Source organism: Micrasema longulum, unplaced genomic scaffold (assembly GCF_059751315.1).
Source record: "Micrasema longulum isolate JH-2025_06_02 unplaced genomic scaffold, ASM5975131v1 h1tg001868l, whole genome shotgun sequence".
NCBI classification, from domain to species: Eukaryota; Metazoa; Arthropoda; class Insecta; order Trichoptera; family Brachycentridae; genus Micrasema; species Micrasema longulum.
Window position 1 is genome coordinate 118,103 of NW_028279042.1, and position 26,229 is coordinate 144,331.

At 31.5% G+C, this 26,229-nt stretch overlaps 1 long non-coding RNA gene across 3 annotated transcripts; it reads left to right on the forward strand.

The window, feature by feature from the left end:
• The first annotated feature begins 716 nt into the window (after positions 1–716).
• Positions 717–2,707, forward strand: LOC148273698 (uncharacterized). Of its 3 annotated transcripts, none has more exons than XR_015824501.1 (3): positions 717–1,101; positions 1,502–1,592; positions 2,422–2,707. It is a non-coding gene; the product is annotated as an uncharacterized LOC148273698 (long non-coding RNA). The 3 variants fall into 3 exon arrangements; XR_015824502.1 differs by having other exon boundaries at positions 2,462–2,707; XR_015824504.1 differs by lacking the exon at positions 2,422–2,707 and adding an exon at positions 2,241–2,273.
• The last annotated feature ends 23,522 nt before the right edge of the window (positions 2,708–26,229 follow it).

Here is a 26,229-nt window from a genome sequence, read left to right on the forward strand (position 1 = left end):
TGCCGGGATAGACGTGTGTGGTGGCCCATCCTCTTTGCCTACCCCTACGGAGAAATGGGGTGATGGTAGTAGAAGTTGTAATACACATCGCAGAAGGAATAACGGAATGTATTGATATGAGGCCCAATTTTCACTTCGTTTAGTTAAGTAGCGAGTTAACTTACCAATTTATTTAATTAATCGAGCAAGTTATGCTGGGCGGCGCGCCTCAAAGAAAACCAGGGGGAAGATTCCCTATGAGATGGGCCGATCGGGTTAAGGAGGCTGCCGAGTCTGCCCTTGGGGACGCGGTGCACCTTGTTGAAGATATAGAGGCATGGAGAAGTTTGATGCATGCTTTAACCGTTGAAGATCACGACCCTCGGCCATAAGGAACCAGACTCTTTCACTTTTTTTATATTACAAAAGTAGGCAGTTACGTATATTATTAAACTGCAAAGTGATTATAAAATACAATTTAAAGAAGGAAAAAAAAAACTATTATAAAAATGAACTAAAAAATATTTTTTTTAAAATATCTATAAATAAATTTACTCGTGTAAAAACAACATTGAATTTTAATTGGTATGAATGTATTATTGTTTAATGTTTTTTTCTTTATATATCTTATGTTTTTATTTTTATTTTTCATGTACTCGTATTTAAAATTATATAAACTCTTATAAATAAACAACTAAAACAGTGTCAGTCACTCTCCAAGCACAAGAGTTAAGCTATGGTTTCCTAAGACAGCGGTACCGTCACAAAGCGGCCGTCACGGGACGGCGGATGACGTCATTAAAACGTTGACTATGTAAATCAATGGCGCTGGTTTCCTAGAGAGCGTTGACCGTGAACGTAACGTCGAAGCAACGGTGCCGCCATTTGCAGGACGGCCGTCACAGCGGTGCGAACTGTTTTCGAACGGTTTTTGTCGCGAAGCGGTGACCGTTTAGCTGTCAAAATGAGTGCAAACGTGGTGCGGAATGTTGAAAATGACGAAATATTGATTAATTTTGTAAAAATCAGGACGATTTATGTAATGGAAGGGCAAAGACTATTAAAAAGTCGAGTTGAAACAAAGTTCGTGAAGAAATATCGGGACAACGCTTGAAATAACAGGTATGTACTAAAATGTAAATAACAATAGAATCATATAAAAATAACAGAGCAAATGTTTATAAGCTACAAGAAAAAAGCTAAGCATCTATCATAATGTTATTTTTCTAATTCAAAACATTTATTATAACATTGTTTATACGTAATAGATTCCAAGGAATCCTAACCTATTTATTGTGTCTGCAGATAATTGGTTGAATTCTATATTAAAATTTCGTAAGGTATCCAAAGTAAAATGCTTTTATCGGATTCAATTATCCTTTTATTTCTTTTATTTACAAGGGTGTAAAATGTGACGCATTTTGTCTTGTAAGGACATTATCAAACTTTTTATTAGGTTACCTTACCAAATCCTAACCTATTTTGAAGTTGACATTTTATGAAATAACACACAACATTTCAGATTAAAAGTCACATGGGTGTGATTTAAAATAAGGAGTTCTCCATGAATATTAAAGAGCCAAGAAAAATGCCTGGAACATAATCTTAACAGAGTAAGTTTGATGAATTTTAAATAAAATATGCCCTTTGAACATGAAATGAATACAACAAATTTGTCGATGGATACAAATAAGTATACCAATGTAATTCTTGTATGAACATTACTATAATATTTTTTCTGCATTAATTATTACATTTATTTATTCTAGAAAGCTACAAACACCAAAGAGTAGTCACCAATATAAACAATTTTTGTTACAACTGAGAGGGAAAACATTTTTGAGAACGGAATACTGAATTTGCGTCGTAGGTGAATTGGTTCAGGCGAATAAATCTCACCCAAATGATAAAAGTTTCAGCTCTTTTACTTCACAAAAGAAAACAGATGGAAGAGTTGAGGAAATGTGATGTTAAAACATAGGCAGAATGGAGAATGTTACAATGTGTAAAATGCCTACTTAAACCAGCCTATGACAGAGCATAAGCCCTGTAAGTGCCTAGACTTCCATATTCCCTTCTCGAAAATGTTTTCCCTCTCTGTTGCAACAAATTTAGAACTAGATAACTCCCTAGGGAGGAAATCCAGCCTGTCTGCAAACATTTGGACATACTCAAAACATTGTTTTTAATGAGTAAACTTATGGCACAGAAAAACGATTAAATGTAGACATACTTGGGACTTATTAATACATTTGTTCCAGGATTCTTATCACCGAATTCAATTAAATAATATGGGATGTAAATGAGCTCCCATTTATATTTGAGACAAGTTCAAACTAGTTTTATAGCAACTCCATAAACACCAGTAATAAGTTCTTATTTAGATACATAAGGTAGGTTGCAATAACTTTCCTGTATATTCATTGTGAATTTTATTTTCAGAATAAGAACATACTACAAAATTATTTTCACCCAAGTGCAGATCAAGATACGAGTAGTGAGAGGGTAGATACTCTCCCGATAGTACTACTAGATTTGCTGTGCGAGTCGAACTCAAATGTTTGCCAGCAGAAATTACTAGGCTCCCGAGCGATTTCTTCACTGCCTCAACATGCAAGGACAAGGGGACATTCGTCAACGACCTACGACTCAGACTCGCAGACATCAGACAAACACCAGGCATCCACCACAGTCCAAAGAAAACCTTTATCCACAAAGAACTTCTCAACACTAGCCACGTATTTATATTTACTGACTGCCACAGAAGACCATTCCAGAACGCCATACAATGTAGAACAGACGGGAGACAAGACTTTCTGAAATCTACCTTCACTATTGTGATGGAAAATCCAATGACACCATAACCACAGCAGTACTTACTTCGGACTCACCAGATCCACCTCCAGGAAGGCAGACACTCCCCTGAAATGAACACTTCCCAGAATAATACTGATCATAAAAACAAAAATGTACTAATAAATATGAGCAAACTATTTTTACCTGGATGCAAATTATGTTTTAAATACCTCTTATGAATGTACACATTATTGTAATTCCATTTTGTATTATAATTTTATATGTATTCTTCTCCGTTTTTTAGATCATGAGAAATGTAGTTTATACTCACATAATATATTTTCTATTACATAATATTTATGTAAATTTAGGATTATAATGAAAAATCCTCAAGTATGCCATACTAAAATGATTTCGTGTTTAGCATTAGGTCTTATACTCATATATATACATATAACTCATAAAATATTAGTTCTTTATACAAATATGAACCAAACTTTTCTTCTTTAAATATCTCTTTGTAAAAAGAGATATTTAAAGAAAAAAAGACAATAAATTTAAGTTAATTTAAAAAAACATCTTAAAAAAATAATAACATATTATGGTAAAAAAAGCAATATATTATTTTTAAATGCTATTCTAAAAGTAATTCAAATAAGTTTAAAAATATAAAACCAGCAGTGAAAAAAGAAAGAATAAAAGTCTTTCAAGTGAAATGTAAAAGAGCATCAGAAATTCAAATATATTAAAAAAATATTTTGTACTTTCTCCAGCCTGTCAATATAAGTAATGTATTGTGGATTCCAAATTATGGATGTAAATTCTAGGTGAGTACTTACATAGCTATAATAGAGTAATAATGAATTGATTACAATGTCTGCTTTGTAATGACAAATGTATTCTTTATGTTTGTTGTTACTATGTAAAATACTATATTATATTTTGACAGACTAATAAAATGAATTTAATTATGATTCAAAGAGGTTGGATATATACTTGTATGATAGGGAGCAGATGATATTCCTAAAGAGTTAAAAGTTATACAATACTGTGTTGTGGGGTACATAAATTATTAGTTAAACGCTGAAGACATTTTGGTTTCGAACTTACAGTTTGTAGTTATGTATATTATTACATATGGAAGTTATAAGTATATATTATGGTGTCTGTAAGAAGTAAGTGTATAATAATTGTAATTTTTTAGAAGAAATCTGTACAGTTTATATATAGTAAGCAATATTAAGTTCTGATGTTCCAGTATAAATTGTTACTACAATTATTACAAGTTTATATATGTATATTAAAGAAAACGTAAAGTAAAGTGAATTCTGGTTCTTTTGTTTTACAAAGAGATATTTAAAGAAGAAAAGTTTGGTTCATATTTGTATAAAAGTACAAATATTATATGAGTTACATATAATATATGCGTATAAGACCTAATGCTAAGTAATCTCACGAAATGTAAGAAAGCATCAGAAATTCAAATGTTTTAAAAAATATGTTGTACTTTCTCCAGCCTGTCAATATAAGTAATGTTTTGTGGTTTGTAAGTTATGAATGCAAATTCTAGGTGAGTACTTACATAGCTATAATAGAGTAATAATGAATTAATAACAATGTCTGCTTTGTAATGACAAATGTATTCTTTATATTTGTTGTTACTATGTAAAATACTATATTATATTTTGACAGACTAATAAAATGAATTTAATTATGATTCAAAGAGGTTGGACATATACTTGTATGATATGGAGCAGATGATATTCCTAAAGAATTAAAAGTTATACAATACTGTGTTGTGAGGTACATAAATTATTAGTTAAACGCTGAAGACATTTTGGTTTCGAACTTACAGTTTGTAGTTTATTTATTTATTTTATTTTATTAAATATTTGGGTAAATCATAAGAGCGCAAATATTTCTTTTTTAAAAAAATAAAAAATAAGTATTAAAAACAACAACTTTTTAACATAAAAAGACCAATAAAGTTTTCATAAATTAAAAAGATATAAACATTAAATGTGACAAAAAAATAAAAAATAGATAAGAATTTTAAGTGAGAAAAGAATAATTAGTTATGTATATTATTACATATGAAAGTTATAAGTATATATTATGGTGTCTGTAAGAAGTAAGTGTATAATGATTGTAATTTTTCAGAAGAAATCTGTAGAGTTTATATATGGTAAGCAATATTAAGTTCTGATGTTCCAGTATAAATTGTTACTATAATATTTACAAGTTCATAAATGAATATTAAAGAAAACATAAAGTAAAGTGAATTCTGGTTCTTTTGTTTTACAAAGAGATATTTAAAAAAGAAAAGTTTAGTTCATATTTGTATAAAAGTACAAATATTATATTAGTTACATATATATGGGTATAAGACCTAATGCTAAACAAGAAATCGTTTTAGTATCGTTATCGTTTGAGAATTTTTCATTATGATCTTAAATTTACATAAATATTATGCAATAGAGAATATATTATGTGAGTATAAACTCCATTTCTCATGACTTACAAAAAGGAGAAGAATACATATAAAATTATAATACAAAATGGAATAACAATAATGTGTATATTCATAAGAGGTATTAAAAACATAATTTACATAAAATTTTGCATACTATAAAACTATGTAATAGTACTTAATGTTTCCTAAATAAAAGAAAAAAATATTTCTTTCTCTTATTTCTGTTTACAGGATATCATGATTTGTTCACCAAAACACTAGAAATTGGCCCTGTGAAGGAATAGAATGCACCAAGATCAGTTACAAATAAAAATGTAGTTATTGCATATATTATTTTTATTTAATCAAAAACATACACCTTTTATTTTATAAATTATTATGTAATGTATTTTTTAAAATTATTTGAGTATGATCTTCTTCTTCTCTGGTCTCAATCCTGGGATTGGCTGGCAGCAATTCCTTTCATTCTTCTCCTCCATTCCTCCCTGTCTTGTGCGGCTCATTTAAAGTCAACATATGATGAGCAGTGCACGTCCTCTAATAGGTCCTCCAGGTACTCTTGGCGTGGGCATCCCCTAGAATTTGTTCCCTCGGTCATCCCCTCCATTGCACATGCAGGCCTTCTTGACGTATTACATGACCGATCCATCTCGCTCGCCTTTCGGACAAGGTCCTGAGCAGGTGCCTTCCACCTTCGATTCTTTGGAGAACCTCCTCATTTGTAATGTGGTCTCTCCAGGAAATTCCTAGTAGTCTTCTATAGGACCACATCTCAAAAGCCTCTAGTCTCTGTTTATCTCTTTCGGATACGCACCATGTCTCGCAGCCATACATCAAGATACTCCATAAATAGGTCTTGATTAGGAGTATTCTTAGTTTTAGGTCTATATTATTTGATTCTTTTATTTTGGACCTTTTATTAAATGCAAGTCTAGCTTGATGTATACGGCTGTCGACCTCGCTCTTAGACCAACCGTCCCACGTTATTTTGCTCCCGAGGTAGAGAAACTCCTTGGTGTTCTTTAGTGGTATTCCCGACATCACTACTCTCATCTGGTGTTGCATTCGGCCTACAGTCAGTAGCTTTGTTTTGTCTTTATTTATCTTCATACTGTAGTTATTTTGAAGAATGCTTTCCATAGTTGTAAGGGCTCTTGCAGTTCTTCTTCACTTTCAGCAACCATAGCAATATCGTCAGCAAACCTTATCATATCCCATTTAGTATGATATTAATAACAATAATTACAGGATTAAATAAACTAAAATTAGTTATTATATAGATGTGATTATAAGTAATTATGATATTTTACAAATTGCAAATATTTATCTATAAATCCAACATACTCAAGGAATACTATTTAAAAGTTTAACATATAACATCAAATCAGAGAGACTAAACATATATTATATAAACTATAAATCATATATTTGTTTTTACATTATAAATTTAAGATGTTTCTATCCCCTTGTATCAAACACACACTCACCCTTTCCACAAACCCACCCTCACACTCATATACACTAACTCTCATATTCACATACCTACCAAAACCTCACTCAACTCCAGCAATATTACAGCACATTTAAATCAAAGCTTTCTCTCACTCTCTAAGACTTGCAAATAAATAATACAATAATAAGCTCCACTCGTTTGACGATAACAGCCGAACCTCGCTTCTAAGTTATCGTTTTGAAATTTACTCAAGAGTAAATATTCTACTTTATGTATGGAAAATATATATAGGATCAACATTGAAAACGCATCCAATGTAGTAATGGGGGATTTAAATTTTTGTACACCTAGAGACTAACTCTCAGGTATTGAGAGTCTCCAAGTCTATCTTCTCTAATGGGTTCCTTGTGAAGATTGTTGAATCTCTGAAATTCAAATACACTTTACCCATTTACAATCTTCCACCATCTACAAAATATACTTTTAAAATCTAGAGTACTCTCGGGTTCTACAAACAGTTCTGGATTTTTAGGCGCTACGCACTTTAAACCCACCAATTGTTTTCTCATTAAAAACTTTTAACTCTAGGGATACATTTTGTTTTAGAATAATGCTTGGATATAGGACTTTGTATGATATCATGTGCCCAAATTTGATCAAGGTTTTTTTTTCAAGATCATTAATGAATTTCGAATGTTGAAATTGAGCGTCTAATATTATACTGAAATCATTTAAATGAGGATTATTTTGAATTGATCCAATTATTGCAAACACACTTAATTAAATGTAAGTACAGGATCAAATTTGAAAAATAAAGTTCTACTATTATCTAAAGGGTGAGGTAAACTAGGGAGTAATATTTTATCTGTTTGAAACAATTCAAATGCCTTTTTTGTTAATAGCATTATTATCGGATATCAAAGATATTGTGAAGTAGGCCTTGTATACAAACTCCTGACGTCACTGCAACCTGTGAAGATCTATTGTGATGGATTAAATTAATTAAAAACAACTACTGCACAACATCATTATACTTACAGAGGAATATTTTTCTTTAATGAAATGAACAAAGATAATAAAAAGTACAGTCAGGAATACAATATATTTAAGAAAGAAGTAAAAAATTACATCTATAATTCTTCTTTATGTAACACTGATTGAAAACATCGTTAATATCTTTTTTGTAATTTATTTATGTTATTCTAAAATAATCTATTATAAGACGTCACTCCCGATTATGTACACAAGAATTGTTTATTTCTTTTACGTAATGGGAAACGTTAATGTAAATATATGTAATTGATTAATGTAAAAAATTGTATTTAATATTATATTTAAATTTGTTATTAATAAATTTAAAAAAAAATCTATTGCACCTATAACTTTAAGAAATCCTCTCATACAAAATAAGCCGGATATAACTAGATTTGTTCTGGACACTGGCTTCATTATAATATAGTCCGGTGTTTTTCATGCCAATTGATGTTGATGTTGAAATAGTTTGGTGACTAAATTCGTGTCACCAGAGAGTCGTCTTGAATCTGGAAGATTTATCAAAAGTTAATATCTATAGGCATTAAACATTTACGTATTTAAAATTGTCAAATGAATTGACAGAAACGATACTTACATATTGCCAAAATTATTATTCATTACATACCTCATTACTACCCCAGTACCGAATAGCAAATAGGCCCTGGAGTTCTACTGGTATTTTCTCATCTCGTTTGTGTCCTTCCAAATCGAGTTTTACTAGAGTAATTATGCGCCTCATATTTTCCTTCGAAAAACAGTATTTCTCCTTGAATTCACTGTCTTAAAAATCTTAAAAAGAGTTGACTCTTTTTTTAATACAATTTTCGTGCACGAGAAGGTCGCATGCCTTCGAAAATGTTTAAAATTAAATAAAACTGTGACAAACTATTCATAAATAACGACAAATATGACAGATCGCATTCGAGGGCATATTTTTGACAGATAAGCTGCCGTGGCCGCCAGATATGACAACGTTTTCCTAGGAAACCACTCTCTAGTCACCGTTTCGGCGGCCGTTCACCGCATCACCGTTCGTACGGCCGTTAAGATATCGGCACCGTTTTCCTAGGAAACCCAAGCTTTAGTCTCTTTTTGGAGAGTTAAGCTAGGGTTTCCTAGGACAGCGGTGCCCGTATCTTAACGGCCGTAGTGAACGGCGATGCGATGGACAGCCGTCGTAACGATGGCTAAAGAGTGGTTTCCTAGGAAAACGGTGTTGATGAATGTTATTAACACCGTTTTTCTAGGAAACCACTCTCTAGTCACCGTTACGACGGCTGTCCACCGCATCAACATTTACTACGGCCGTTAAAATACGGGCACCGCTGTCCTAGGAAACCCTAGCTTAACAGTGATAACATTTACTAGATGTGTAAAAGTAGATATGTTTAGAATTTTACAAAAACATGTACTTTTTATGAAATTTATGAATTAAAAAATAAAATAAAAAAATCACACTAACAAAAGTAATAGTAGGACTCAAACACAAAATGGCTAAATGACGCAATTCTGCCGTAAATAAAAGATTTTCTTTCATTTTTGATATTGAAAAGAAAAAGATAACTAAACAGAAAATTATAATTAACAGCAGCGATAGCTAACTGAATTCATCGCAAAGTGTATGTAGTCAGAAAAGGCGAGTGAATGTAACAATTGGTAGTATTAGATTTGTTAATATAAAATAGAGTTGCCTGTGTTTGTCGCGTACGAGTTTTAGCAACAATAAAAGTGAGTACTTTAAGGCACATGGTCCCCAAACGATACACATATTGCATTAAAAATATATTACATTATATAACTGATGGCAAAAGCAGGCTCCGCGCCGATTTCTTCGGTAATTTTTCAGCACCTTTCCCAAGGTCCCGAGACCCGCACGTGATATCGTTCCAAATCACCCCCTTCCTCTAATGTTACTTTCTCGTGTCACTCTCCCCTCAGCGCGGAGTTAACCCTTGATTCATGGGGCATAATATTCTCGAGCCCCATAAGAAATATGGAGCACATTCCTAACCAATTCCAGTTGCGGCTTCTTGAGATTTGAAAGGGAAGCAAACTTGAAAAGAGAAATAAAGGACGCCAGCTGATGCGGTATTCGACACGAGAAACGGAAACACAAGACTTAAAACTGCAGTTAAAAGAGTTATTTGGAAGACTTGTTACATTTTTTGTATATTTTATTTTATTAACGTAAACGGAAAATCTGCCATTTACAAAAAAATATGATATTAACATATTTGGCTTATTATTTTTTGTTTTTTAAAACGTAAATTTCCTTTTACCCAAGATTTATAAAAAAAAATTAAACCTAATAATTACACAAGATTTATAAAAAAAAAAACTAAAAATTATACAACATATTCAGTAAAAGTTGAAACAACCCAAGAATAAATGTAAAAAACAAACTAAATAACAAGTTATATAACAAGAAAATCATAAGTACTGTTTCATACAGCTGGGCAAAGTGAACAAAAATTGTATATATTATGAAATGCATAAATAAATAAATATAACTACCATTCACCATCTATGAAAAAGTTCAAAAGGTTTGTTCTATAGGAACAATAACCTACACTTAATATATCAGATACGTGGGAATAACTATTGCCGAGTTCATGAAGTCTGTTAAATACGGCATTACAAGTATACACTGTCCGTGAATTGTTGCTACAAAACGGTGGCACCTGTCTATTTATTCTTCCAGCCACCCTGAAGTTGATGAGAGATAATAGTTCAGGGCAAACCCATATTGGATTTACAATTTAGAATAAATTTAAAAGGTCTATAATTTTACTTATATCGTTAAGTTTTAACAAATTTAATGTTTTTAGTAAAAAATCGTAATTTCAAAATTCATGACTGATTCTTAGTTTGATATTAATATACCTTAAGAGTTTTTTTGACTCTTTCAAGAGAATTTCGGTGACAGTTGTAGTAAGGAGTCCATATTGTTGAGTTATACTCTAACTGGCTTCTCACTAATGATGTATACATCAACTTCAAAGTGCGTATTTTTTTGAATTCCTTAGTCACACGTAACATGAACATTTTTAGAGATTTACTAGTAATGTTATTTATTTGACTAATGAAGGATAATTTTTGATCAAAAACGATACCCAGGTCGCGCACCTCAGAAGTTGAGACTAATTGCATATAACCCATCAAACAATTAAGTAAAATTGGGTTTTTTATTCTAAAAAATCTCATTATGTGGCATTTTTTATATTTAACTGTAGTAGCTTATTTAAGTAGGGTACCTGTAAATGTTTTTCAAAGTAAATATTAAAAGATGGACTTAAGCTAGGGTTTCCTAGGACAGCGGTGCCCGTATTTTAACGGCCGTAGTGAACGGTGATGCAGTGGATAACCGTCGTAACAGTGACTAGAGTGTGGTTTCCTAGGAAAACGGTGTTATCAACACCATTTAACACCGTTTCCCTAGGAAACCACTCTCTAGTCGACGTTACGACGGCTGTCTACCGCATCACCGTTCACTACGGCCGTTAAAATACGGGCACCGCTGTCCTAGGAAACCCTAGCTTAAGATCGCCGCTCTAACCAACTACGGAAGCGATAACACGGGTCAGCCATTTCCTATATTTTTTTACAAAGCTCCTAAGGGCCAATTGCAACACAACAAGTTAATAAAAAAGAAATTAAATCATTATCCTTGCGTTTTCGTCGAAACATGTTGTTACCAAATCTATTAGCTTCTATTGGCTTCAGCCAGACGACAGAATTTGATCCAGGATACGGCCCTACCCAATATAGGGAGTACCGCTTTGCCCACCGTCAAACTTTTGGGAGTTTTACTTAATTCTGACCTTTTTCTTAACGTTCAAATAAGAAGAACGATAAGTCCATGCTTCTACCAGCTGAAACAAATTAAAAGCATACGCATACAAATTTGCCGCTTGATGCCGCCTGTCAATTAATAAATGCGTTTGTAGTGTCTAGAGTCGATTATTGTAATGGTATATATGTATGCAGGTCTACCAATGAACAAAATGACTCGCCTACAGTCTGTATTGAATGCTGCAGCGAGACTTATTTTCTGAATCTCTAAGTTCAGTCATATCACTCCACTACTTCGGGAATTGCACTGGCTACGTTTTTTACAGAGGGTAGAATACGAACTCTGTTGGCTTATGTATAAATCACTGCACAACTCTACTCCGCCATATCTAAGGGAACTATGCATTCCAGATGAACTAGTTGACAGGCGTCTAACGCTCAAATCAGCTACGTCTACGGCGAGAAGAAAAGTTATTATACCTCTACGCAAACAGTGCACTAAATTTAGTGAACGCGCATTTGCGGTCGCAGGGCCAATGACATGAACCGGTCTCCCAGAAGAGGAGCGAGGCTGTCTAAAGTGAAGTGATGTTTCGGAAAAAACTTAAAACCCACTTGTTCTCTCCAATCATTTGAATAAATCCGTAGCATTTGACAACAAAATAAATTGTTTTAATTAAATTACAAATTCAAAAGCTTTAATTAAATTTATTTATCTATAGAATCACTATGTAAAGCGCCCTTGAGGTAATATATTACGAAAATGGCGCTATATAAGTTATCAAAAATAATAATAGTTAAGTACTACTACTACTACTACTACCATCACGCCATTTCCCCGTAGGGGTAGGCAGAGAGAATGGACCGCCACACACGTCTATCCTGGCATACAATCCTAGCCTCTTCCACATTCATACATCTTGTCATACATGCCCTTCGGTTCTGTCTGCTTTTGACATGACCAGACTTAAGGTTTTGGTTTATCTGATCATGCCACGTCTTCCTTGGTCGTCCTCGTCTAACGTTACCGTTCATTTTTGCCATATATACTTGTTTTACCATTCTCTCGTCGTCCATTCGTTCTACGTGACCAAACCATCTCAGAGACCCTTTCTTAATCTTATCAATTATACTTGTCTCAGATTTACACTCTCGCCTGATTTCATCATTCGTAACCCTGTCATACATTGATTTCCCACACATTCGTCTAAGAGATCGCATTTCAACCGCGTTCACTCGGCTTTCATCCTTCCTCTGCCAGTTCCATGTTTCACTTCCATACATAATTGTTGGGACTAAAACTCCGTTGGTATGTTAAAATAATTCGGGACGTCGGTGTTCTTTTAACCAGTAAACTCGACTAAATCGAACATGACGGGCGTATTACGGGTGATGCATTCAAAATTTTAAGTTTTGTCACTAGTCACAAAAATGTTTAAAGATATAAATACCCTAAAAAAAATGTGTTACGCATTTGTTAGAAGTCGGCTTGAAAATGCAACTTTAATCTGGTCCCCATACTATGAAAGTCACAAATATAAAATCGAAAAAGTCAAAAATAATGTCAGATTGCTGACTCAATATTTTTATTTAAGCTTTTAAACGGCATTATTGACTGCCCTTATTTACTTAATTTAATTAATTTTTATGTACCTTTCAAACGTACCCGTCACACCAAATTATTTTACAGCGCCGACCTAAACACTAATGCAGCAAAAAATTCATGCATACATAGAATTTGCAATATGTACAATAATATTATTGAAGTCAACGTGAGTGATAAATTAAACGTAAATAATAATAAATTCAAAAGCGAAACCAGCGACAGCATGCAGGCATTGTCGTCGTGGGTGAGTGGTGATAGATAAATACGATGTTATTTTTTCATTTTTATTTTTATTTTAAATTTACAAAGGTAAATAAGTACAAACGTTTAATTTATGGTTTTCCGAATTCTATAATTTTTTTTATTTGTGAAACATTACGTATATTGTTAATAATAAGTTTGAAATATTTTTTAGTCTAGTATTAAGTATGTATTATATTTTAACCGTATCATTGTATAAATGGCTGTAGATTTCAATAAATAAAATTAAAGAAATATATATACTAAAAAACAAGTTCGTAAAATAGGCTATTTTATCTGTCTTTTTTTATCCATTAAACTTCTTAGATTTTCGCGGCTGTTGAGATGCACAGTAAGTTTTTTTGGGTTATTTGGCATCCAATTAATTTATTTTAACAAAAAAGCAACTAGGAACTTTAGCCCTATGGGAAATTGGACACAAAAAATGTTTTCTTACGCGCGGTAAAAATTAGAGCATTAAATTATACGGCAAAGTTTCTTGAAAATGTGCGAAACAAATATACAAAAATATTACAATAAAAACGTTTTTTTTTTAATAAAAAATAATATTTGCGCTCTTATGATTTGCTCAAATGTTTCATTTCGAAGGACATTTTCGACAAGTTGTAAATGATTCAATATTAGAAAATGGGAATCAAGTTGGGAAAGAGTGGTATTCGAACCACGGACCTTTGATCCGTGACTCTGAGACACTAGTCGCAGGACCACACCCCAATTTAGATTCGATTTGTGAGTTGTGGAAGATTACCGGTTTACTTACCGTCAACGGACCAATATGCCAAACTGACCGAGAAGAAGCGGAAGAGAACTTGAGACTTCACACGCGTAGTAGTTTCAGAAATACAGAACTTAAAAAAATCATAGCGCTTATAATACGATACATATTTATTTTTTTGATTTGGCTTAGTTTAATAGTCTAACGACAATTAAAAAAATAACTAAACTTCTTCATTGAACTTTTCTTAGGAACCTAATTGTTTTTGTACAACTGGCATTTATACTTGTTTTTCTAATTTAAATGATCCAGCAAATTAAATACAAATATTTACACAGTTCACTAAAATTTGGGTAAATAATCTTTTTTATTTGTGGATGTAGCCACTCCAGTGGCCCTTGGGCACGTTCTGGAGTATCAGAGTATTTATTTTTATACATAAGGGTACTTTCACATCAATTACATTTATAGTTCAATATTCAGGAATGTATGTTTAAATTTAACCAAAAATTATCGGTGGTAAAAAAAGATAATTTTTTCTTGTTTTTAAATATTTTATTTAAAAGTTTAACAAGGATACATAAAATACTCGTATATACATGAGTAAGTAAGCATTGGTATCATTCTTCGTTTATATCCTCAATTTTAGAACTCATCCATGTTTCATAAATTATATAAAATAAGTGTGTAGCTTAATTGAATAAATTTGAGTAGTAATAAAGATTATACTAATCGTTTTTTAAAGAAAAGAAAAGAAAAAATAAGGAGGGAAAAGAAGTATTAAAATAAACTAAAATGAATTTACATACACAAGAATAAAGCACTATTTATAATAATATATTCATAAAAGTTTTAAAAAACGATATAAAGAATAACATATTTTGCAACACAAAATTGTATCCAATGCATCCATAGATTACTAATAAACATACGAATCGTAAGTATCATAATATTAACGAAGTTCGATAAAAAATAAAAAACATTTTTGCTAATGCAAAATTTTGATAATTGCTATAATTTGGTAAACGAGAAAAGCTCTTACTTCATCCAGATCAATAAAAAAAGTCACTAGAGCAAAGCAGACAGCCTTTTCGAGAAAAAAAGGCTTTGGAACGCGAGTGTTAACGTATGTTGAAATGACTCGACCCTCTATTTATAAGCCTGTTTTACAAGTCGAGATTACTACCCTAGAAAAACCTCGTAATTTATAAGGGTGAATGTTTTGTACTTTCTGTATCCTCTTAAAGGTTTTATCACAAAGTTTTCCGATGATAAAGAAGCGGTTGCACTTGATTGATGAAGGGTGGGAGGGTTAGAACTGGGGGAGTTCTTCTAAAACTTCAAGAGTTCATATCTAGAAAGAGATTCAAGGAAAAAAAGGGACTTGAAAACTAAATTGCTGAACAAGGGCTCCAGATGTTATTGCGATTGATTTTTTATAGTTCATATCTCCAAACTACATAATTTATTGAAACATGGATTTTATGCGTTTAATGTAAAGGGAAAAATAAAATACTACTTGATCCATTAAAAACTTCGGAGGCTTTGTGTGCAATTCACGGAGGTTATAACAGTTTATCCTCTAGATATTGCAATAAATATGGCAAAAGGACACTGCAATACAGTACACCTAAAGTATTTAACATGTTACCAAACAAAATTAAAAATACTGAGTTAAATACAGGAGTGAGACGTTTGCTCAAATTATGGTTTATAGAAAAAAGTTTTTTGTAGGAGAATTAGTGATAGTTTTTAATTTTTGATAATGTAATAGGTAATGTTTTTCAAGTAAAATTATTGTTAATGTAGGTTAAGTGTGTATAATCGATGCAATTTATAAGAACCTGCTGACGAGTTGTATAAATGCAACTTCAGCAGGACTTTAATATAAGAGTATTTTGCAAATATTTTTGAAAAATAAATAAAACAAATATAAAAAAAACGTCGTTATCGAAGAACAACGACGCATATGATTTTCTTTAACTTTAACGTGAGAGCGCGAGTGGTTTAATTTTTTTTTTTTTGATACTTTATGTCAAAACTTGATGGGCACAAAAATATATAATTTTATACTCGGGAGAGTTATACATATTTTTTTTTTCAAAGCTGGATTATAAAACCTTTTCAAGACCAAATAAAAAATTACGTCAATGTGAATTTTTTCACATATCCGTCGTCATTCTACGATCAGGACGAAATCTGTTTTTTTATTACTATAATTAAGCTTTTTGACTTGCTAGAATTGCTGTTGATGCAAACAATTGTAAATATATAAATTACTTTAACTTTTAAAACAACGAACATTTGGACGAACTCAATACCGTTAATTTAAAAAACTGGTATAAAAAGAAGTACAAGAGACAAAAAGTATTTTTTTAGGCATTGACCATTAAAGGTTTCAGATCTTTTACTTCACAAAAGTGAACACATGGAAGCGTTTAGGAAATATGGAAAACGTTCGGTTTTTAAGGATTCCTATTAGATTATTTTCTCAAATTCCTTATAATTTCTACCCATTAATATAGTTTTACTAGATTTTTGGTAAAACTAAAATAATATTAACTGACACTCAATACATTTTTGAAAATCGCATTCCTGAATAGAGTGTACCCCTGTTGATGAGAAGATATTCTATATTTGAAAATTCACTATTTTATGTTTTGGAATTCAAACATAAACAGGTATTTAGGTACCTACATAAATTCAATATTTCCGCATATCTTAACAGAAACACAAATGTTTATGTACTTGTCTAATTTTAACTAAATACAATAATGGATATCAAACTTTCGATTGTGTTTATTTTAAATATAAAAATGAGACGCATTTTTTTTTTTTTTTTTTTTTTTTCCATACTGTTACATATTATGCATGTATTAAATTACATATTTTATACATTATATTTATTAAACATTAGAAGAGAAAAAGAGAAAAAATACATATTCTAAAAATAAACATAGCCTTAAATTTGGAAAAAATGCCCACAAAAACTTAAACGTCTGAGCGTGGGCCATTCCTTTTTTATTGTTTTTGGTGAATTTTTTGGTATACAAACACAAATATGACAATGCCATTAAAAATCATACAGAAATAACAGGAAAATGACATAAAAAATGTAATTAAGACATCAAAGTTTAGAATATGCTGTTGTACGACTCTTTCACAATAGGTGTATATCTGTATTTTCCATGCTGATCCAAGTCCTCAAAGCCGCTTTAAACTTTGGAAGGGATTCTATATTTTGTATTTCCTTGGGTAGGAGATTAAAAGATCTTGGACCAACATGGAAAGAGTGTCTCTGTGCGAACTTAGTTCTGCATCCTGGAACCGACAGTACACTTTCTGATCTGCTACTAGTCCTATTTAAATTATTGCCAAACAATTCCCTATTTTTGTGTACATATTTTAAGCATTGTAATAAATATAACTTTTTTAAATTAAGGAGTCCGCTCTCTATGTACAATTCGTTACTAGGAAATTAAATCTAGCAAGAGCAAAGCAGTGCCGGGTTTAGCTCGTTATTAATAAAACTCTTTACAATCCAATACACAGCTCCAACAATGTTTTGAAGATGTCTATTTATAAGAAAAAAATAAACTTAAACCAAGAGTAATAAATTTAAATAAATTAGTTTCAAATATAAATTTAAGAACAAATTAATTATAGTTAAACACGGTCAAATAACTTAAACAGCATTAATAAAACATATGCGATGCTCATCTAAGTAATAAAAAGTGTCTTAAAAATGAAGCAATGATTATTCGGGTCTGTCCGAAAGTAGTCAAAGTAAAAAAACTGAAATGCGAATAAATAGAGCCGTTACTCATTCAAATACTATTATGGACGTCATATTTTTCAATCAGGGGAGAGTAAAATACCTGTCTGGGCAAATAAAAAAACGCGGCGCAAATAGCAATCGATTTGATACGAGTCGTTATTGAATAAACCGGGCGCCATTATTGCGAAATAAATTGAAACCTACGAAATGCAAACATCCAAAGAATATTAAAATAAACAAACTGCTTCACCCCAACCCGACGCCAACGACATCATTGCGGACCCTTGACGGTAAATTCTATCGAGTGAAATATTATTGTATAAAGATACAAATTGAAATTAATTTAATTGAAATCATCATCATCATTCCTTTTCCGCACCTTATGGTGCATAGGGCACTGCATTGGTACACTAATCGCAGCGTATCTTGATAATTTTTGTTACATCATGGAAAGATGATCAGTCTTACGCCGCAAGTACCATTCCAGAGACTGTGAAATATTCTAGAATAAAAATATTTATTTTCAATCAATATTTCATATCAACCGTGTTGGGAATCGACCCCGATACTTCTTGTATGGCAGCCGAACGCACTGACCGTTAAAGATCCAAACAATAATTAACCTTTTTGTGATTTTCTTGCGGAAATATTCTATTTATTTAACTGCACTAGGATTTGATTTACCTACATCGAAATAATTATCCTATAAGACTCATTGGCCCACTTTACACGTATCGTCCAAATCCATAGGTTATAGATTTTAAATGCATAACACTCAAAATCCCTTTATCCCAAAGAGATACGCTTTATTAAGAGTTGCAAGTGTTGCCGTATGAAACATCAAGTTCGGTTAGGGGTAAGATAATTTTTTAATCTGATAAAAAACTCATTTTGACAGAGCAAAAATACTATTAACGGTTCAAGATAAATCTGTTAATAAAAAACAGACGACTATAAAACTTCTTGTGCAAATGTTGCGTTCTTATTAAAATTGCTTTTGAAAATTAAATTTCAACTTTTAAAGATACGGAAACTGTAATGGTCTTTTCAGGCGTTCGCGTTTATTATTCTATTTAAATTTCAATTCCACTACTCGTGAATATATTAGTTGTAAACATAATTTGTGTTTGTTTTTCATCAAATTTGAATATGATATTATACGTCATTCGAAGAAATTTTTTTGCGCTATGTATAATATATTAAACCAAATATTATTGTTTGTTTGAATTCCGTTTGCTTAAGTATTCATCTAAACAAAAAGGTTTTACAATGTTTTATTATTTGCACGAAATAAATTATTTTTGTTTATAATACAACATGGAAGTTAGGGTTTCATTATGATTATGTATTCTTGCATTGAATTATTTATATTAAAATAATTTTTAATTTTAAAAAATGAGTTTTAAAAACGTTTTTTCTCCCTTAAAGGAATAATGTTTTTGCTTTGCACCTTCGCAAGCTTAAATCAAAAGGTTGTTGTTTTTTTCCTCAATTTTCTAATACGAGGATATTCTCTTTAAAAATTGGATTATAAATGCTTATTCAAAAAAATATTCTACTCTATTAACAAAAAAATCTATAAATACTAAATTAGACGGATAAATAATCGTTTTTTTTTAGGTTTTTTTAATGAAATTTATAGAGGGTAAATTTTATATAGCATCCTCCCCATCCTATAATTCTATATTGTAAATCGATTGTAATATGGCCAAATACACACTTTTAAAAGTTTTACAGATAAAATATTGTTTATATTAAATTTATTTTAAAGTGAGTGAATTTTTCATCTCATTTTATTCTTCATTGAATTTCAAGAGCTTGCATTTCCTCATACCACAATACTTAATCCAAACAAAAATATGTGAACAACTCAATGTTTGTGTTGGTTTTCAACTTATTGTAAAACCCGTATTTCCGTTAAAACATACATTTCAACTAAACAAGCCATTCTAAATTCCAGCAAAAGCGTCGAAACCTCAGTATAAAAACATATATCACCGTCATTATAATCAAGATCGTTTTTACTTAAAACTCACTTTTGTCATCCAAAATTTGTCCCGTCCTAACCCTACGGTTGGTTGTAATTAAAGTCAAACAAGAGAACAATGACATTTTTCCTGTCCGCTTATTAACGAGAGGGACAGGGAGTGAAATAGAATATGGCACACGTCGGAGAGAGACAGCGATCCCATTCACTTTGTTACAAAGCGTTTGGATTAAAAATTGAAATTTGAATTTGAAACGAATAGTGTAATTTTAGTTACGCCATCAGAATTGAACAAGTGTATGACAGCAAACAGTATAAAGGTACATGAATTAAAATTTCAACGGGTAACTTTTACAAAAATAAAGAATGATTTTTTTTTTATACAAATCGTCTTATTGATTTTTTAAATATTCGCCATTAACATTTATAGACTTTAGCATGCGTTTCAATAAATTCTCGAAACAGTTTTTCCACCCTGAAGGTGGCATCTCTTAGAATGGTTTTGGAAGACTCCTACAGCTTTTTGAGGTGATGAAAATTGCTGTGAACGCATTTTTTATTGGACATTTGGAAATACGTCATTAAATAAATCAGGTGAATACTGGAAATAAGACAATCCTATGTTTTTCTCCTTTAAATAATCAATCGTTGGGCGTGCTGTTTGCGAGCTGGCACTGTCATGGTGGAGGATGGTGGGACGTTTTTGGATTCTTTCCTTTATTTTGTTAATGATTTCTGGCAAACAAAGTATTGTACACCATTCATATGTTCTTTGACTTTCTAAAGTTCTGAAAAAATGGTTGCTACATGTCCTGTACAACCGATGAAACAAGCAGTCATTTTTGGTTAATCCTGGAACACTAAAAAAAGTATTATTTCTTAGTTTATAACTTATACAAATATATTTAAGTTTCGTCACCTGTAAAGATACTATATACGGATTTTTCAGTTCCTCGTCCAAATTTTTGAGCATTTTCTTTCACCAATTAACATGATCCATTTTATGAACTTCGGCCAAGTTATGCAGACTCCGATAGGACCAGGTCTTTAACGTCTAAATTTTTATGGAAAATCTAATGAATTGTAGTTTTAGATATGCTTAAGGATGCTTCTATCTCACGGTAAGTCACAAGCCGATCCTCTTCAATAATGTTGCGCACAGAATGGATCTCTTTTGGAACAACAACTGATTTTGGTCGACCTTCGCGTCGTTTCGGTCGTCAAGTTCGTCACTGACAGAAGCTCAACTACGACAAAATTGCCAAACAGTTGTAAACAGTATTTTCTGATAGTGTTTCATTACCAACATTTAACGAAGCGATTCAATGCATTGTCGTTGAGTTAAGTCTTAACTAAAATCTTAAAAAAATCGTCAACCAAACCCTTAGCGTGAATTTTTTTTTTACAAAATCTCTTTATTTGAACGCTTACTATAAACAAACTACCTCGTCGATTTTTGAGCGTGCTACCCGAGGAGGGGGTGGAAGGGTAAATGCTTATAAGGAAGTTTGAGCACGTTTGCTAATTAGCATGCTATTGAATTACATGTGTGTTGGAGTGTTTCCTTTGGGCATTTATATATTTAGGAGCATGCTTAAAATGAATATGCTTATCTCAGGCAAATGGATTAAGTTAAAGAGCATGGTCGTCTTAAGCATGCTCATAGGCATGCTATTTTAGTAGCATGTCTATCTCGACCTTAAGTTCCAACTCCATGGGACCAAAGTCTTGTGTTGAGTTGGGACGAATAATACATTTAAACAAACATAGCACAACAAATATTATACAAAATAAAAAAACATCATTCAGAAATAACACATGGCACATCAATGTAAAAAAAAACGAAAAAAAAGTGAATAAATCGATTGAGTATATAATATCCTAAAAAAAGTTTTTAAAAAAAAAGTTAAATTTTATTGAAATTTTGAAAGACGATGGGAAATCGCTCGAAAAAAAACAAGCCAGTAACTATTTTTTTAAAAAATTATGTGCGATAGCGGAAATAGAGACTTACTTAGTAAGGTGGGCCAATATTTTTTTTTCCGAATTTTGAAATGAAAGGGGTCCTAAAAATTGTTTTTTTTGGATTACTCGGAATGCAACAAATATTCGATACTACTTTAAGCCCTCAACCAGAGCTTGAAGTTTTTGAAAAAGATAATTTTTGCGCAAAACCGGATGTCATTTCGAATTTAAGTAAGAAAATCAGTCGAATTAAAATTTATATTGTGCATTAAACCTTATTAAATAAGCATCTAAGGGCGTGAGTTGCACTTTGTTTTGTAATAAATGGTAGCATTATTTTAATGAGCCATTGTTTTCGTAAATATTAGCCAGACGCTCAACGGAATCAGTTCCGCGGAGTGTAAACTTTTTGCATTTCGGTGGTTTTAAAACGTGTTAGAATTTGTAATGTGATTAAGTTGTATCTTTAGTAACAAAAAAATTATTTTATCAATATAGATAATTGACAAAATGTTCAGACAGTGATAAACTTCAAACCTCGGTTGAGGGCCAAAATTAGTATGGAATACTTTTTAAATAATGTTTGCGTTCAATTTGATCAAAAATGAAACTTTTTAGACCCCTTTCACTTCGATGTCTAAAAAAATAAAAAAACTTAATACATCATCGGCCCACTCTATTACTCAGTTATACCAGTAAATTAAAAATAAACTAGCTACTTTTTAATTTTTATAGGTACGTGAGTAAATAAATCACATGTATGTGTATGTATTATACATCCGGCAAGAAAGCATTACCTTTCAAAGTTTTCTACGTCGTTATTAATTATGAAAATTGGTATTTGGTCGCTTGTTGCTAGGCAACGCAACACGACAGCATTTAATTTGATGAATCAAGTAATTTTCGTCCCAACATTATTGGATTCGAAAAACATTGTTCAAGTAATTAATTAAGGTTTTCAACTCTAATGGCATTTCTTGCGCCTCGTTTTAAATCGGAACTAATTTAATTAATTTTTTAATTGAAAAGTTCTCAAAGGTATAAAGGTATTTTTGCTAAGAAATAATTGACCTCTTATATTTAATAGATTTTTTTTATATCAAGCCCCGAGTTTTTTTCAATCATTAAATTTAAAAGCAAATATTATTTATTTATTAAAAACAACATATATATATATATATATTAATATATTATCATATATAAATATATATATTCAAATACATTGATACAATTATATTCTTAAAATATAATGATGCCTAATTAAATGATTCTACACGTATTATAATACGTAAAGCAAATTATGGTATTGCTAATAAAAATATTGGTTGCGCGAGTGATTGATGGGATTGAGTGGTTTGTGGCTGGATAGACCGCCAGTGGATGAAGGTCCACCTATCCTACCCATCCTGTGATCTTTCAATGTTTGTTATTCTCCTCGTCTCTATGACCATGGGTAGCTACGGTTGCTATGTGAACAATTTACCATATCCATAGAAACCAACATCGACAATCACATTTTTTCTCTTCTTGATAATTTTTGTCAACTACCGCATGTTCATAATTTTATCTGCTCGTCCTTTAATCATCTGCCCGCATCTGAACATCTGTATATTTTCTGACCGCCGCTCCGCCACATTTATCTTTATATTTTGTAAAGAACTATAGTGAAAGTGCCGTGTTTACCAAAAAAGGAAAAAAAACTACCCAGAAGCAAGGACTTGGAGATATCATCCGGATTCCTATTCCTGATTTCCTTTCCTGTCTTCCTAAAGGTAGAATTTTTGTTTGCTGTGGTTTGTTTAGCCGCATACTGTTCTTTTCCGCATCTACGTGCAACGCATCTTTTATTTCCCAGCATAAATTAACACAGATCAACAATTCGGTTAAATAATATCCACGCAAAATTATAATCGCCACCCCAAATATATTATTTTAATATGAACCAATGAAAATATTATTGAAAATTAGAAACATATTATTTTTATTACTATTATTATTATTATTATTCCATGTCCGCTCTCTAGTTGGAGCATATGGTGTCCACATAGATCAGCGTTTATTTGATAATTTGAAATACGCATTACAATTTGTAACCCACTAGGTCTAAAGACTTTTCGGTGACACATTATTTTTTTCGGAAACAAATTTATTCATTAAGAGGCACCTTAAAGTATTTAGAAGATATTTCTTCGGTTCTTTTTTTATATTCCGGATCAACAAAGTGATCTAAAATCAATTTGTAGTAACAAAGTTGTTTTACCGGGAGGACATTACAGAATAGTGGGTAATTATTGTATTTAAATATGATTCTACGCTCCTTCTGGAATATTCTTAATTCTTTGCCTAAATATTTATGATTATTTATAATAGGACAATTACATTTATCTGATTCTATATTTGAATTCGAATGAAGGCAAAAAATTATATGAGCTCGTATTTCTTTTTCGAATTCACATTTAGTAATAAATGGTGAGAATACATGAACGATTTTAGTTTTTTAGAATTCATTACTAAGCCCATAGTCATGCGCCCATTCAATGATACGTTTGGCAATACGCGTTCCGGTTAATCAAAGGAAAGAAAATACTTTTTAAATGTCCAAAAAAATCAACATATTTATTTACAAAGCTGTGTAAAGTGAAAATGATTCGGAATTTTCTCCTATGATATTTAGGATTTTGTTAATGTCTGAAGTCAAATAAGTTATTCCATGAAACCGTAATCAAGGGCAACATCTCACAACAGCCTTAAAACTAAGTGAAAATTTTGCTCTGCGATAATAAACTATTTTTGTCGTAAAGTTATCGCTCTAAGGTTCCGCTGGCAGCCTCCAGGCTCTATCTACCAAGGTTTATAACTCATAAAACAATAATGGGAGACGAGATAAACACCGAAGTAACAGTAGATAAATGGATTCAGGTGAATTTGTATTTCCGTGTCCGGGCGGATGAAGCAGAACCAAGAACCCTAGACGAGAGTTTCGACTCAGATAAAAGTCCTGGAATAGGATATTGAGTGGAGACAGGACCTACTATGCTTGAGGTCAACGAAGAAGTTCAGAGCAACAGGAAATTGGATAGTAAATGTGTAAGTATTTAATTGTATGCTGACTGGAACCTGAAGCGTAAATCTGTTCTCCTTACCATCATTAAAAGATAATTAAGATGCGATGCATTTGGTTCACCAATGCACAATTGACTGTAGGATATGTTAAAGGGTGTGACTATGACGATGATGATGATTATATTAATTCTTGTAATGTTAAAAATAAATATGACATAACTGTACACCCAAAGAAATAGAAAGCATTAAAATATTTAAAACTAATTTGAAGAAATATTTTCTTGAGAAATTTTGGTAAAAAAATGTAATGTTGTTAAAAGTTTATATTAGTTCTTAAGATGATTAAAGCAACTTTGATTTTAACCACTTTATTTTTCTATCAATCGGTTGCAAAGTTAGTTGAAGGTATTTTAAACTAACAAGTTCGGAATATACATTATTATAAGTGGTTAAAAACAAAGTTGTTTCATATTTATTTTATTATAATGACTACCAATAACTACCAAGTAAGTGCTTTAAATACACATTTTAGTAATAATATTTACTTGGCATCAGAAAAAAATTTACAATGTACCATTTTTTATAGTTAAAACACATATCACTCATTTTTCTATTTCAACGCATTTAACATTCTTTTTCACACATCTCACATTTGTTTATATTTCAACATTTTAGTGTGGTCAATCTGCTACACAAAAAGGAATTTTCACCCTTGAAAATAGACGCACTATATCTTAATTATGCTATTTATATAAATTATTAAATAATAATCTAGACTCTTTCAACCTACTCTTCAAAATTGATCTTAATGTCCGCTTTCGCGTGACAAGAAATAAGTATTTATTCCTCTGCCAGTCTGTATGTAGCACTAACTATGCACAACACCCTTTCCTCTTTCGATCTTGCTCTAACTATAATCCTTTTTTTTCATCTATTGATATTTTTAACATGCCCCTTAATTTATTTAAAAATAAATTAAGACTCATTCTTGCTATTTTGTGATACTCACGCTTACACACACCTGAACACTTACTCCCACACAAATACACACAAACACACCTCTACACTTACTCTCATCCAAATACACACCAACACACCCTTTTGTTGTACCACAATTAAATATGTATGATTTTTATTTAGAAACTTCGCCGGTCTATCTTTAAGCCGTATTTTTTTTAATGGTATTATATCATTGTCGACTTTTACTTCCTGTAAAATAAATAAAAACATATCACATTTTATCTAAGTTAAAGTATTAAAAAGACTTCATGAACTCGGCAATAGTTATTCCCGCGTATCTGATATATTTAGTGTAGAGTATTGTTC